Source organism: Grus americana, chromosome 15 (genome assembly GCF_028858705.1).
Source record: "Grus americana isolate bGruAme1 chromosome 15, bGruAme1.mat, whole genome shotgun sequence".
In the NCBI taxonomy this organism is placed as follows: Eukaryota; Metazoa; Chordata; class Aves; order Gruiformes; family Gruidae; genus Grus; species Grus americana.
In genome coordinates, this window is record NC_072866.1 from 14,639,156 (window position 1) to 14,654,692 (window position 15,537).

Sequence of the window (15,537 nt, forward strand, 5' to 3'; positions counted from 1 at the left end):
TGGATGTGTTTTGAGGTGGGATCCAGCAAGAGGTGCTGGCTTTCAAATGCAGGTTACTCTGCGTATTTTTATTTAGAGAGAAGACTTACGCACAGGTGTCAGTTTTTGAATCTCATTTATGTCTGGATTATATCAGGGCTCGTTCTGTAGACAACAGCCCCTGCAATTGCTGGGCAGTTGGATGGATGTGTCTCTGAGTCTTTCGTCTTTCACACTCCACGCATGCTTTGAAACCACCAGCGCTTTACGTTTTCTTTTGCATATTAAATTTTAAAAATACGTGTTCTCCAGGAGTCCTATACATGTATTTCAATTAGGATCCTGATAACCAGCTCTTAAAAGGTTACTAGGATCTGCTTCTACCTCTGGCCTTCTGAACTTGTCTCTTCCCTTCCTACTTCTTTTCCACTGGCTCAAGGTTAGATTATAAAGTTCATCAGCATAGGGGATTTTAAGATTACTATTTTACTTGGATTTTTTTCCATTTGAACTACTGTTGTTTGGAATAGGAGGACATTTTCTATTGAGACATCGTTGGGGTAGATGCTGGCAGGAGCAGAAAGCTGATGATTGCTCTTAGGAGGATACGGATCACTGAACTCTGAATAATATTTGGAGCAGGGCTTGGTTTCACTTCTTCAGGGTGTGAAGTGCTCAATTCGTATTGCAAACCCGTAAGGCTCATACAGGGTCTGGTGCAAACCTGGGTTATGATATCTGCTTATTTCATCTCAGGGTTGGGGTGTGAGGCTAGAAGCGCAGAGGACCTGGTGGGAATAAGAAGATTAAGTAGAGGCTTGGAGTTGTCTCCTTTACTTACTTCGTGAGCTGCTGGGCTGTGTTCAGCGTGAGGTTGGTGTTTCCCTCAGCCGCAGCTGAAACGCTAGGTGTGGTGTTGGATATAATAATGCCTGCAAGACTAGGGGAAAGGCTGACAGTGGCATGGGAAAACAGCACAGACTTTGTTTTTTGGAAGACACGGATCGCTGTGGTATAATTAATGTTGTCCCACTCTAATGTATGCAAAAGAATTGCCAAAGAGCAAGATCCATGAGCTACTGGCTCTTGTTCAGATGTGGCTTTTCAATTTCTGTTGCTCTTTATACTAAGCCTTTGTGTTTTCCAGTACTACAAGTTGTTGCACGTCCTGCCTCCCTTGCTTCTGAACTGAAATATTTTCAGCCGCTGCTCCACCTATGCTCCTGCGCGCGTTAGCACTGCCCTTGCTGCCCGGCGCTGCGCAGGAGCCCCCCATGCGGTTGCGTGCTTGCCACGTGCAAGCGGCAAAAAGAAGAGACAATCTGCAGACCTGTCTGCTCTCTTTCCATAGAAATAGTCTACGAGATGCAATCAAATATACCAAAAATGTTGTGTCTCTGCTGCTTTTTTTCTTCTTCAGGTCCAACTCTACATTTCCCCGCTAAGGAATTCGTAACATAACTGTATAAATAGGTGTTTCAATCTTCTACTTAGGTCTTTAATTACATGTTTGCCTTGAATCACAAAGACAGTCTCACAGATTAGACTATCCTTGTCCTTACTGACCTGGTCTGTTGGCTTTAAGTGCTTCAGAACTTGCCTTGATGGATTTATTCAGGCAGTTCCTGGAGAAATTATTTTGCAATCTGAAATTGCATAATGGATGCGAAAAACATTACACATCTCCTGTAAAAGAAAGATCAGGAAGTTCGTCACAAGCTCAGCTATTGCACATTTTAAACGGTTATAAAGCTGCTAGGTATGTGATAAACGCTAGAAGAAACACAGGCTTCACTGCAACGTGAGGGAAATTCTTCCCCGGAGGAATTTTACAGGGTTCCCAAAGCTATGTGGTGACTTTCCAGCAAAGATTATTGTGAAACATTTGTGTTGGGATCAAGTTGTGTTTTTTCAGCTGGGAATCTATCTTGTAATGTTGAAATGCAACCAGCAGTCAACACTGACACTCAATACGGCTACTTTACGAGTCTGTCATGAGACGCAAACAATCTGTATACTTTCCTTTGTTTGTCTTTAAAGGTCATTTCCTTTGCTTTTGCTCAAGCAGACTGTCCTACAACCCACTGGAAAATTTGGGACAGGGAGCTCTAAATTGCTTGGGTGGGTCCTAGTTGGAGGCTTCTCTCCAGGACCAGAGGTCTCCTCTATGTCCTTGTGGTGAGCACGGGCCTCACCACAGCCGGAGCGCAGAAGCAGGGACCACCGCGATTTCTTTGAAAAAACCAGTCTCTTGTGGGACAGCTAAAGATAAAAGTGCTTTTTATGACTCTGAGATTCCCGATTAGGGTGTCGGGAGCTGGATCTAGCCTGTGAATACCAAAAGGAAGCTTCAGCCTAGCGAAGTGTGTGGTGCTCTGACTCGGGTTAGGAAGCGTTGTCCTCAGAGAGCCGGAGCGTCGGGTGGCTGAGACAGAGCGAGTAGGAGAGATAGCTTCCTCTTTGGTGATTCGTTCGGTGAGACAGCATGTTGGCAGCCACTGTTGAAAAGAAACCAAAACTACGTTCAAAGAGATTATTTTCTTCATTGCTCAGATGGCAGTGGAGCCTCAGGAGGAGTCAGACATATTCCAAGGAAAGCAGAGCTCCCTCAGACCCCAGCGAGTGAGGTTCTAGGAATGAGCCTCTATTGCAAGGTGATCCTGTTGTAACATAACTGTACAAAGGTATGATTTCGGCTTTTTTTTTTTTCAGCTTTGCTGCTGGAGGTCCATGTTGGAGCAACTGTGAGAAATTGCAGGGCTGCGGAAAGCACTCGCTGGCGAGGTTATCGGGTTTTAAATGAAGTTTTGGGATCTGCAGTTACCTGCAGTGCCTGCGTTGTATTGTTTCTCTGTCCACTTCAGCAATATTCTTTGAACTGTGCAATTTTCAAATTCTTCCCTGCATAATAATGGGGACAGCGTGGGACAGAGTTCGTGCTGTACGTTGATGGCAGTAGACAAGTGAAATTGCAGCGTTCGTTGTTTGTGCTCCTGGCGATGTTGGTAAGGTCCTTTTTGCAGAGAACAGAAGCACTGACATTGTTGCAGACAAATACTTCTCTCTAAAAGAGGCACTGGTGATGTGTTGAAAATTTAACTTTGCATTCTTCCAAGCTCCTCCTGTTTAAAGAGCTACACGTTATCATTTTCTTTCCTGTCTGTTCCTTCCAAGCATTTTGAGTTAAGCAACTTGAATATTCAAAGATTTGGATGAGCAAAAAAGAAACTTGTTTCTTTCCACGTGAAAATGAAAGGGGAAGTTAAAACCTATTTTCCATGCTGCTCAGTAAAACATCAATGGTGTATATGCCTGATTACCTTCCTGCGGAATAATTTTTATGAAACTGTTGATATTAAAATTCAATATACTGTTTTGACTCAGCATCACTGGGGATAGCACAATCTCCCATTATTCCCTTTTCAGCATAGACATAGCTCATAGTATGGATATGCAGATTTTTAATGTAGCAATGAAATTGTAAAACGGAGCCATTTTTCAGCTATCACAGAATTTAGCAGGCCCAGTGAATTATGTCTCATAGCCACTTTGTTTTCTCACTGTTTTTTAAAAGGCTTTTCGAGTGCCAAATCATATCTTTCATGTCAAATATGAGATACAGGGAAGCAGTCCAATGAAAAATGGTGTCCACCAGCCTAAAGCTTTGCTTTGCAAATTTAATCTTTAAATCCACCCCAGCTCTGGGGTGAACGCTCTGCACTGTATGCGCTGCCTGGCAGTACAGAGGGCACGAAGCAAGGGGAGCCGCAGTGGATAAACAGGGAAGAGCAGCACTTCACCTCCCCGCAGCCCCGCCAGCAACGGGCTCGGAGCCCACCTCACGGTCCAGAGCAGCTCTTGGGCTGCCCTGACCTTCCGCGGGTGATGTGCAGGAGCAGCGCCTGTCTGACAGCGCTCTTGCTTTCTGCCCAGTCTGCTTCCTTCTCTGGGCTTGGTAACTAATTTGGGAAGGACCTATCATGAGATCTGCTCAACCGCGCTCGTCACTCGCTGATGAGAGGGGTGGAGGAGAGCAAAGTGTTCCGCAGCGTGACCCATGTGTATATGGTACGTCCCCAGTCCAAAGCATGTGGTTTAGGCCATTTACGAACGCTAAGGGATGCTGGCTCAGATGCAGAGAACACCACGGGCTGCATTCGCCCAGCCTGCTGCTCCCTCGCACGTGTCTAGTGGTGGCACTTCGCTTGGCGTGCCACAAACTTCCAGGGCCTTTTGCAAGGAATTAATTTTGTTGCTAAAACCAGGAGGTTTTCTTTCTTTGGTGAAGATACAGAAAAGGGAAGCAAGAACCAGATGCCCAGGCTGCTCTACAGCTGGCTGGCCAGCCGGTGTTGACATTGCAGACCAATGTGCAGACTGTCCTGGAGAGCAGCGCTGCACGCAGATAAAATTGTGAATCTGCACACAACTGGAAGCTGGGAATTTTCCCAGCGAATCATCATTAAATACCTTTACCAAATAGCTTTGTGCTAAGCTGGGAAGGTTCACTGTTGTTGGTTAACTACCAGAAGTCTCCGTTTCCTATGTGGAAAATGGTTTCCAGCTATTTACTGCAGTTCATATACAGATGATTTAAATTGTCGTGTTCTGTGGGAAATTGTGCAGCCTTTAAAATTCCCTTTGCTTCTGGAGTATTACAGGTCTGTCTGCCTCACGAGGCTCCATATAGACTTGTCAGTACAAAATCCGAGCAACGTTCATTCACTTTCGGTATCCTTTCTTTAGTGGCTGATGGATTTGGGGACCAGAAGCCCGTCCATCCTCCAGACTGCGTCCCAGCTCCCCAGCACCTCAGAAAGCTGTCTGGCACTGGGCTTTCGGTTATCAGTCCAGACTTTCCTATCTGGAAATGATGGGGCACAGCTATGTTCAACCTCTGCTGCTTCACTCCAGGGGGTCCCGGAACAGAGGGGCAGCAGCTCTGCGCTGCCGGAAGGTTGCAGCTGGGGGAAAGCAAGGTGGGGAAGCATCCACCCTCGCTTTATGTCCTCAGGTATAAATCACTACAGAGGAAGGCAGGTAGCAGAGCTGACTGTCCGATTTCAAAGATTTGATCTGTCAGAGTAAATATCTAGCATTTCATAAAAATGCATGTTAGATGCTTCTCTTTCCAGGTCAAATATTGCATTGTATCGTCACCTATTTGAAGTATCTGCTTCCAAAAGGTTACGTTTTGATAATAAATAGTTTAAAAAACAACTGAAAAACAACCCCCAACCATTTGTCCTGTGTCAATTATATGGATTTTGCAAAGGTTTGGGAAAATAAAACCTTTCCTAATATAACAAAAAGTAACATTACTGCAGCAGATCTCATGGACGATTACTGGGGCTTTCAGTGACAAGGGTTAACCAATTTAGTAAGCTGGGTCTGACAGAGCTTTGTGGAGTAAGTCTCTTGGTGCTTTAGGACTAAATGCTTCACTCAGATTCTGGGAACTCAAAAGATTGATTTTGTTTGCCTTTTGATTAAGAGAACAGGATTTGGACATGAAAATCCAATTAGATGATTGCTGGGGGTGGGAGGGAGGCAGGGAGAGAGGGAAATGAATGGCATACAAATCTCCTGCAAACAGACCTTATTCCGAAATCTGGACTACATCTACACTGGCTTTCAATTAATTGTAAAACAGCTGTTCTTCTCCCTCTCTCTGCACTGAAACAAACAAACAAACAAATGACAAAGTTTTAGGATTGCCAGGTGATAATACTGAACACTCACAAAAAAGAAAACTTGGAACCATTGAAAATAAATAACAGGAGTCTTAAAAAAGTGAGAGAAAGCAATATTTTGTTATCTCCAGTATTTCTTGCAGTTAAGTATCTTGAACAGTCTTATGTGCTTTACTATCAATAAGCCTTGCAGCAAACCCCATCTGTCTGTCATTCATAAAATGAGATGTTACCATTTTGCAGAACCATAAACCGCATTGGGAGTTTATCCAAAAAACAGATGATAAAAGTCAAAGTATAATGATCCAAACACTTTCTAAGTGAAAGACTATTTGAAGCAGCTGTTTTCCTTTATTATTAGAGATAATTATACTGTCACAACAGCAGAATATTAACTTTTCCCATGCCTGGTTCACCTGTTTATAGAGTGCTATCCGACTGCAGATGTGCCAGATGCGCCGTGCCAAGAGTGATGGTGAACAGTAAGGCGCTCTACAAACCTGGACATTGCTCTGTTCGTGCAGAGCAATCAACCTTCTAATCCACCCGAGAGCTAGCGAAGGCTTGGGGGAAACGTTTTAAAAGAGGAAGGAGCTTGCAGTGGACCCTTATGACTCCACCTTGCTTCATAATTTCCTTCTAAGTCCCGGCCACGTGGGGCTGTCTTGGTGTGAAGTATGTTGGCTTTTTTTTCTCCAGCAAACCTTATTTTGGTGTTTACCTCAGTAAATTCTTGTTCAGCAAACAAAACGCTAACCTGTTTGAACACTTGTAAGCTCTTCAGTCCGATGAGGGCTTATGGCAGTAAGATCCGTAGACTCGTTGGCGTCTTCATGGGGTAACTGGTAAGAACAGTACAATAATCGCGATTTCTATATCCGTAACCTAGATTTAGGAGAAAATGGACAAGACACTTCCATTTCTGTTGAGATCTTTGTGACTGCATGCAAAAAATGACTTACTGGTGGAACGTCAGAGATTATTTTACAGCAATAGATAAAAAGGCAGCTGAAATACAGTTTTAGTAGATGAAAGACAAATGCATATGTGAAGGAACCATTTCAATTTTTCATCTATCTCGTTAGGATATAAATCAGGTAGAATTTTTCACGAGTGAGACCTGAGCATTGCTGTGCATCGCTCAATTAAAATCTACCAAGTTGTACACTAATTTCCTTTGGACCACGTTGTAGGAAAATAGCTCTGTTTCTCTTTAAGTGCGTGCTCAAAACTTTCTGTGGTTATTGAGCTTGCAACATTAGCTCTTATCTGGGGAATGCTAACCATGATAAACAAGGAAATAATCAGGGCCAAATGTGAGTTTTGGCAGTTGTTTTGGATTTTCAACATTTGGTACATTAGGGATGTGCACAGATCAAAATCCTGGAGGCTCTGTAAACATTGTAGTCCAGAAGCTAGTATGTATTCTGAAGCTTTTATTTTCCTTTGTGAATGTAACCTGGTTGCCAGTGATTAGCGTTTGTTATGATTTCATCTAGAAACCACTAACTGCAGTTAAAAAAAAAAAAAAGGTAATAAATTCACATATAGCAAAGTATGTTAAAACCAGTAACTGTTTAAAGGTAGCACTTCTCTTTTGCACCTCTGACTGAAATTCTCCTCTATACGCCCCCATAAATGTGTGTGTACACGCACAGGAATATGTGTACGGGATCCTCGGCTAGTGGGGTCATCGGAGGCGCATTGCCGTGGTCTGAGCCTGGCAGGGGCCGCTCTCTGCGACAACAGAGCAGGTCACCGGTGAACTGCCTGAAAAATTCATTTGCTGAAATCAGCGGGTTCGGTTTATCCCCGTTTTGCAAAGGGCTGAAGACACCTAGTCCCTACCAGAAAGGAACGGGCTGGACAAGAACTGCTTGTAACACAAGTGAAAAATTACACAGTTCTCTCAGGTACCTGATTTGTGTGGTGTGAGTTGAAGAAGCCTCTGAAACTCTTCTCTGTCCTCCTTTATAAAATGAGGATTAAAAGTGGAACTGTGTTGGCAAATGGCTTTTTCTGTGACCCGTACAATACTTCGTGGTGATACGTCAAACACTGTTTCAGGTAAACTGGGGCAGTTAGGACTGAGCGAAATAAAATATTTGTTTTCTCGGACTATGTAGTTTCTTGAATGAGGAATGTGTAAAATGAAATATAAAAAGCAAATTCTCTTCTAAAGGATAACACCATTATGAACTGAAAACTCAAAAAAAACCCCAACCCCAAAGCCAAGCTACTTTTAACGTCGTGAACTTAAAGCTGGTAGTGAGGTATTACGCTGAGAGCATGCAGATTATGCATTTTGTTTTCCCACGTTTCTGGGCAGGGGGAAGAGCCGTTTTACCGCAGAGTGTTAACGAGGAACACGAGAACAGCAGAGCGCCTGGCGTTACACCCTCAGCAGCACCAAGCGCGAGGTGGTGTGTGCTGCTGGCCGCCACGACAGCTTCTAGGCAGCATCTGGATCCCTGTAAAAGCTAATCTCCTTTTTGGCTTACCTGGTAGACTGTGCTCTGAAGAGGAAGAAAACCCAAACAAACAAGTAAAAGAGTTGTATTTACACAAAGGCAGCATTGGAATTTTTTTTTTTTTTTTTTGTCATTTGAATGCAATGAGGAAGCTAACTTATCTATAAGATGTCATCATTATTTTACTAAATCAGCTCTTAATTGATCGTGTCTTGCAGTATTAGGTTCATTTTTTCCCTTGTCATCTCTTATGCAAGTCAATAATGTGTCCTCTGATTTTTAAAAGACTGCAAATCACTACACTTTGTTATTTACCAGGCATCTGAAACTTCCACCCACTACTTATTCTCTTCTATGTGTTTAACTCACAACTATCCAGCATATATGTCAAAATAGTTTTTCACATTTTCTTTAAACAGCACCAATTAATTGCTGTAATTCTACACATTCCAGAAAAGCCTAGAAAGGTATAAACTGAGACTTACTCACATTTGCTACGCGTACATGGCAGATTGCACTGACATCTTGGCAACAAAATTAATTGAATCTATTTCTGAAGTGTTTTTCACTGTAGAAGGAATATCTGGATTAGAGGAATGCCTCCTGGTTAATATGATATCCTTAATATTTTCTGTGTTCGGTATTCTATTATTGAAAAAAAATATCCAAGATAATATGATACTGATATAAATGAAATGGGCACCTTCATAGTGCTGTTATATCAGTATAATAAAGGCTTATTGAAAAAAAATTAACAAACCTATTGCAAAATAATAATTCAGATGAATATTCCACCATGTGGCTTTTACCAATCAAGGTTTCTAGGATATTCAGGTGCATGAATTTAATAGATAAACTGATAGCGCTGGTTGGGGAAATGCTTCTATACTTTTACTGTCATTCAGGCTTACAAATTTCCCATAAGAGTACACGGCTTGTGTCTGAGCTAATCGTGCCGACCGGCAGCACGTACACCTCAGACCTGGAAGCTGTGTGATTTCCAGGCTCCGGGAAGGTTTTCTAGCCATTCGCTTTGATTTCAGCCAGCACCGGCTCTCCGAGAGCGTGAACTTCAGTTGCCGAAAGTACTGCACAACTTCAGGGTTTTTTCCTGTCTGTAATTGCTGGAACACTGTACACGGGAAAGACATTGAGATGATGAAAGGATCCTGTCTTTTGAGTTGGCAGTATATTTAAATAGAAAGAAAGCAGAAAATTGCTTTTTCTCTGGTCTGTTTGTTGTGTATTTTCTAAGAGATAGTTGCACTAAAGGGGCATATGCCTTCAGGCCTCAGATGAGATCAGGGCTCCGTTGTGTTAGTCTCTGCAGGTGCCCACACAAGAGAAATAGGCATTTTTTAAAAGTTATTTTCCTTCCTTCTCCGAAGATAAATAGTCAGACCAAAAGGGCAGGAGGAAAAAAAGAATATAGAGAGATGGGAAAACCTTCTTGTGGGGATGGTGGCAGGATCGGGAGTGGAGATCACGGGATGGGCACTCTTGGCCACCAGCACTCCCAAGGGTTGTCATGGCCAAAGGAGCTGGGGAAGCGCGTGAGCATGGCTGAGCTGGGCTCCGTGAGCACCTCTGCCAGGTCCTCAGCTCTGCACCAGGGAGGATAATCTGGAGCTCTGCTCGGAGCCAATACTGGTACCAAGTTCAGGCTTTCCCATATCCTTAACTCCACTTAGGGTTCACACGATTCCTGTTTCCCTTTTGCAAAAACCAATAGCTGAGCCCTGTCTTCGTAGGCTCCCAGAAGGAACCTGGTAGCTCCAAGGGTTGTGGCTTCAGTGAGGGCGTGTTGGGGTTAATGAGGTCTCACAAGGAATGCTACGGGGCCAAGAACTGAATGGGGACGTCCCTCTTCATTTCAGCTTGTGACTGGGAGGCACTGAGGTGGTACCACAGGGCTGCGGCCATCAGGCATGGAAGTTCTTCAGACCCAGAAGCCATGGTGGCAGCAGTTAGGATGCTTAAGTGGGAGGATATTTCTCATAAAAATTGCTCATTACCAATATGTATCTAGAAAAAGAGATTTATTTTTTTTTATGGCCACATGGCATTTTCTAGCAATAAACCATTCATCAGAAAATTCCTGATACGCTCTGTTTATGGGATTTAGCCTTCTTACTCAGAATGTCTTGTTCTTCCGTGTGATTCTGTAAAATGCTAAACTACTGTTTTTTTCCAAAAATCCTAAACAACAAAAAGCCAACAAAGCAAAACAACTCTATGCTGTTTTCATTTAAATATTTCTTAACCAAGCAGATTTCCAGTAAGTAGAATCCAGAATTATTTTGTTTTAGGAAAGCAAAACAAATCCATGAGCTAAATAATCTCTCATTTTCTCCTCTGTTTATTTTTTTTAAGTGACTGGGAGAAGTCTTAAACCTTGCACTTTCCCTACAATGGAAGGGAGTTCAACCATTTGGAAGAAATGTGTTAAGCTGATGGCGATGGAATGTACTGACATTTGCATAAAATAATTTATGTACATACATTACAGGGTAAAAGTGGAGCCAAAACATAAAAAAAATCCAAACTGCTTATTAGATGTTTCTGAGACATAGATATCTTTGAATATCCAGGCCATTTGTCAGTGAGCTGAGTTTGTGTATTTTATTTGTATCGAGTAGGGAATGTATGAGCCAGAGTAAAAGAATTTGTTTTCGGCAAGGAATTTGTTTCCTAATGTAAGAGTTCAAATCCTGTCACCCTACTGACCATCAGACATGATCCAATCAACGTTGTGTTTATTCAATGTTCAGAATGAGTGGGGAAAAAAAAAAAAAGAAAACCAAAAAGAGACAAAAAGAAGACAAAAAGAATCTTCTGGCCTTTTTCAACATGTGAACTCTATCTTCCACTCTGATATTCAAATAAAGTAACAGCGGATGTTTAAACAGAGATTTCAATCCCAAACACTCCCTGCCTGTTTGTTTAATTACATTTCTGGAAGGTTACAGCTCTCCAGCAAATCTGGACTCTGTTTTTATAGGCTTCTTGTAATCTCTGCTTTCTTTGACCCTGCAGTCTTCGATTCAATTCAGTTATTCGATACAGAACAAACCCAGTCACCTCCGCTGAAGCCAGTGCCAGCTTTGCTCGTGAATTCACGGGGCACTGAGTGGTACATCAGGATTTTCCTCTTTATTTTCTCATTCCGAACTTTGCGTTACAGCTCACAGCGGTTCTTAAACGCGCACCCCGACGCCTGGCAGGTGGTACTCATCACTGGATGCCGTGCCATATAGAGCAAGCATCTCCGTTTGTGACCGTAACTGGCCTCAGCTCTGCAAAGCGCCCTGCCTGCTCACGTGGAGCGGTGGCAGGTCCGCACGTACAGATCCTCCCCATTTCCGTCAGAGCTGCGCCCTTATTTCTTGTATTGCTATTTGCTTCTCCTGTCGTGGCAAAATCCCCACCACCCCCGATCAGGGTCTCAATATTGAATAATCAGGAGGACTGACTTGCAGAAATATCCAGAAGCAAATATGGAAAAAAAAAAAAAAAAGAAAAAAAAAATCAATCTCGGACATCTTTAGGTTAAAATCTCTGATGGGGTGAAATATATTGTGACAGTATCTATGGTGCTTCTCACCAGCGGTTCACTGGGCTGATTTCCTTTCAGGACATTAAACATAAAATGTTGCTATCACATTGTTTGCACATACTTCATGCTCACAATTATATCTGTATTTTAACATAAATAATTTCACTAGCCCTCCATATATTTTTCTTCTTTCTTCATTTGCACGGACCTTATCACATTATCCTGGCTCTCTTCTACAGGCTCTTACAGTTCCCTGGGAAGGTGAACCCTTTTATGTTAAAAACATATCTAGATCTCTGTAAATGGTATATATGTTTTCTGCTGAGTTCTGAGTAAACTCTCTCAAATACAGTTTATTAGCATTTTAATAGCATGCTCACTCTAGGAAGTCTTTTTGTTTCACTGGCCAAATATGAAAATGTTCTGTGTTTGCAAAACACTGGTTTGATGCCATTTACCCATCAGATATGATCCGCATCACATGGAAAGTCAGGCCATCATAAACATTAACAAGAAATAAATAGCTATCAAATGATATACAAGCCCCTGCTTACAAATCCATACACTGACACCTTTAAATAGTTTCTCACAGTTTTCCACTCTATGCTTATATTTGAATTGCAAATGTTGGTAAACGTTGATGTCTCAATACTTATAATGCAATTTAACACCTCACTGTAGGAGCATACATGCATTTTCAAAGCTACTTGAAATTTTTTTTTTTTTTTTTTTTAATCTCCTGGGCAAATGTTCTCCCCCAGATTGTCTTACTATCAAATATTTTATACTCATGAGATCATTTTGATTCCCCTTTGCCCAAACAGAGGAAGATTGTGTTCAGTGAAAGATCACCTGGGGAATTGCCTCTATCTGATTCCTTCTGGAAATGGATATGGAAAGGAAAATTCTTCAGTTCTGCAGATACAGTTGCCCCATTTATCAGCATCAGGACAGATATTTCTTTTGCCCAGACTGCTACAGCCCTGCTGTAGCAGAAAACCACTGAAGAGCGTGGCATTTTTGCATCCAAAGACAAAACAGGACACGTCATTGGTTTTGTTGATTCAGTCTTTGGTATAAAACACATTTGTTTCTTGGAAGTTCTTTGTTTCAGACCTACCCAATTAATCAACCATTTTGTCTGTAGTCTGAGCAAGAAAAGCAAACGTGGAAGGGCTAGCAATCGCTTTGGCTTTCCTGTGATCTGATGACACAGAGCCCTACGCATGATACGTGATTTAGATGAATCAAAACTTTGTTTTCCTGTGTCTTTAATTTGTATGAAAAGATATAGTTTCTATAGAAAAATACAAGTCTTCCTCTTGCACTCCAATTCCCCAAGCTCAGCTCTGCTGTAGGCTACACTCAACCTTGAATCGATAGCTGAAATAGAAAGGTCCTAAAAATCATCAAAGTAACAAGTTATACTTTAGAAAAATGACAAATAACTTTGTCCTAGCAGAACATAGAAACAACTTTACAAGCGAAGCAATAAAAAAATGCATTGTTATTGCTTGAGTATATTATAACCCTCATTTGAAAAGAATCTCAGTCTGGTTTGAAATCGCTCTGTGCATATGTTACAGAAAGTCTAGAGACATTTTGTTCTTTATTAATGAAGCATGAAGAAAATGGTGCTGAGCATATTTTGTCAGAAGTTCCAGCTTCCTTATGTATGCCATACATTGTCTTCCCTAATTAGACTTTTGTAAATTAAAAGGCTCAAGAGGAGCAAGCACACACGACTATTTCTATAATCACATTGGTTTTTCCCCAAAAAAACATTCTCTGTTGTTTGGCACACTTTATCCTGAGATCATCATTCTGGCAGCTGAATGGAGACAGGAGAAGGCTTGTGAAACAAATTGATCTCTTTGCTTGCAAACATGGAAAGAATATTGGAAAGCATGCATGTTCTGGGGCTAAAAAAGGTGCTTTCTTGCTTACCCCTATTTATAAATGCGTGATGTGGAGTCTAGGATCTCTTAAAGAGAGCAAATTTGGCCAGCGCTGTGTGCCAGCGAAGATGCTCGAGAAGCTCTCCTCACCCTCGTGCAACCAGCCCCGTTCCTGCCTGACGGCAGATCTCGCCGTGGTGGTGAGTCTCCATTGCTCTCCTCTTTTCTTTCTTTCCCAAACTATCAGTTCTTCAAGATCACCTCTGTTACTCTTTGATAGGGGCTGGTAACACGCTGCTGAGTCCCTTGAGACCTCTCCTTTGCCGACAGGACACGCAAGGCAAATGCTGAGGGCTTGGCCCTGAGACAGGCACCTAACTCACTGGAATGCTGGTGGCTTCGCCCCTGAAGAAGCCAGCACATTTCTACTGTTACTCCTAAGGGTTTTTTGTGGTGTAATATTGAAATAATGAGAGCTTTGACACGATGCAGGTCAATATTATAGCCAACAGTTATAATTTGGCAAAAAAAAAAAAAATTAAAAAAGCTCTATAGCATGGTAGTTTGGGACCCGGTTTCAAGCCTTTAGAAACATTTGGGGGTGAAAAGGTCTAATTTAATCTCCTCGGGAAGACGACATTTTTCTGCTGCACAAGCACCAGGACCGTGAACTCGGTGCAACGACAGAAACCAGAGCGTTGCGCGGGCCGGTTTCCAGCTTTCGGGGTTCGAGGCGTTGGGTAAACATCAGATAGCTGATACAGGCAGAACTGCGCAAAGGAATGGCAGCGTTATCTGGAAGGAGACAAAGTCACTTGTCCTCCAGTTCAAGAAATGATAAATGGAGGATTTGCAGAGTCCAGGGAGCCAAGGGGCAGGGGAGGAGGCGGCCGGCCGTTTCGGGGCTGCTGGCTGACCTCTGCACCAGCAGCGCTGTCCCCTCACCCTGTGCATGAGCAGTTTGGAGTCACCACGTGTGGTGTGTGTGCCTTTCTGTTTAACGTCTAATCCTCAGAAAGTTATGCCCGTGTTTATAATTTGAACTATAATGAAAAAGGAAATTAAAGTCTTTCTAATTCATCAGAAGAATGAAAATTACATTGAGAAAGGCGGGGGGAAAAAAAAAAGAGTTTTCACTCTTTGGGGATTTGAGAAAATTAGTCCTGCAATATTTTTTCCTGAAGAAAAGGAATATTAGATATATTAACTCAATTCTTCTGTCCTTTCCTCTTCAATGTTCTCAATTCTTTGTATTTAGGGGGAAAAAAAGGTACTATCCGATTCAAACTGACACTGTATTTCTCATTTTATAGTATTTTCTAGTATTTTAATGCATGTTTTATTTGTTCTGCAGAATATTTTTCTCAATAAGAAAAGCAGGATTATTATAGATAAAAGCAATTGTTATATAAAAAGCAACAGAACTAAACCAACTGACCTTTGTGAGAAACTTCCATGTGTGTGAGAGGAGGGGGTGTGCATGTGTATATATTTTTATATATGAGATACATTTTAGCATTCTAATTAAGGTCGTACTTAATGTTTGTAGCTGTAAATGTTTTTCAAACATCGTTGGCTGATAAAAATTGAAAATTATTCCCTGAAAAGGGTGAAAGTTCATATTCCTGAGTGTTTGGTGGTTAAACACACATAAGAGAATTCTAGGACTGTGGGTTTTAAAATTTTTTAGTCCTCATCCTTGTATGTGTTTTCTAGCTCTTTAATTCAGGTAACCGTCACTTTTATTGTTTATTTTATAGAGAATATGGGAATACAGCGTTTGGCTTGGCAAGAGTGGGATGCTGGTGCTCCTGAAGCATCAGGGGCTGCTGCTGCCTCTGGCTCAGGCACCTCTCCATGACACCCGGGGAAGGAGAGACCTTCCTCCCTAATCTGTTTTATTTTGTTGTGCTGGGAGTTTTGGAAGGTGAGGAAGAGTG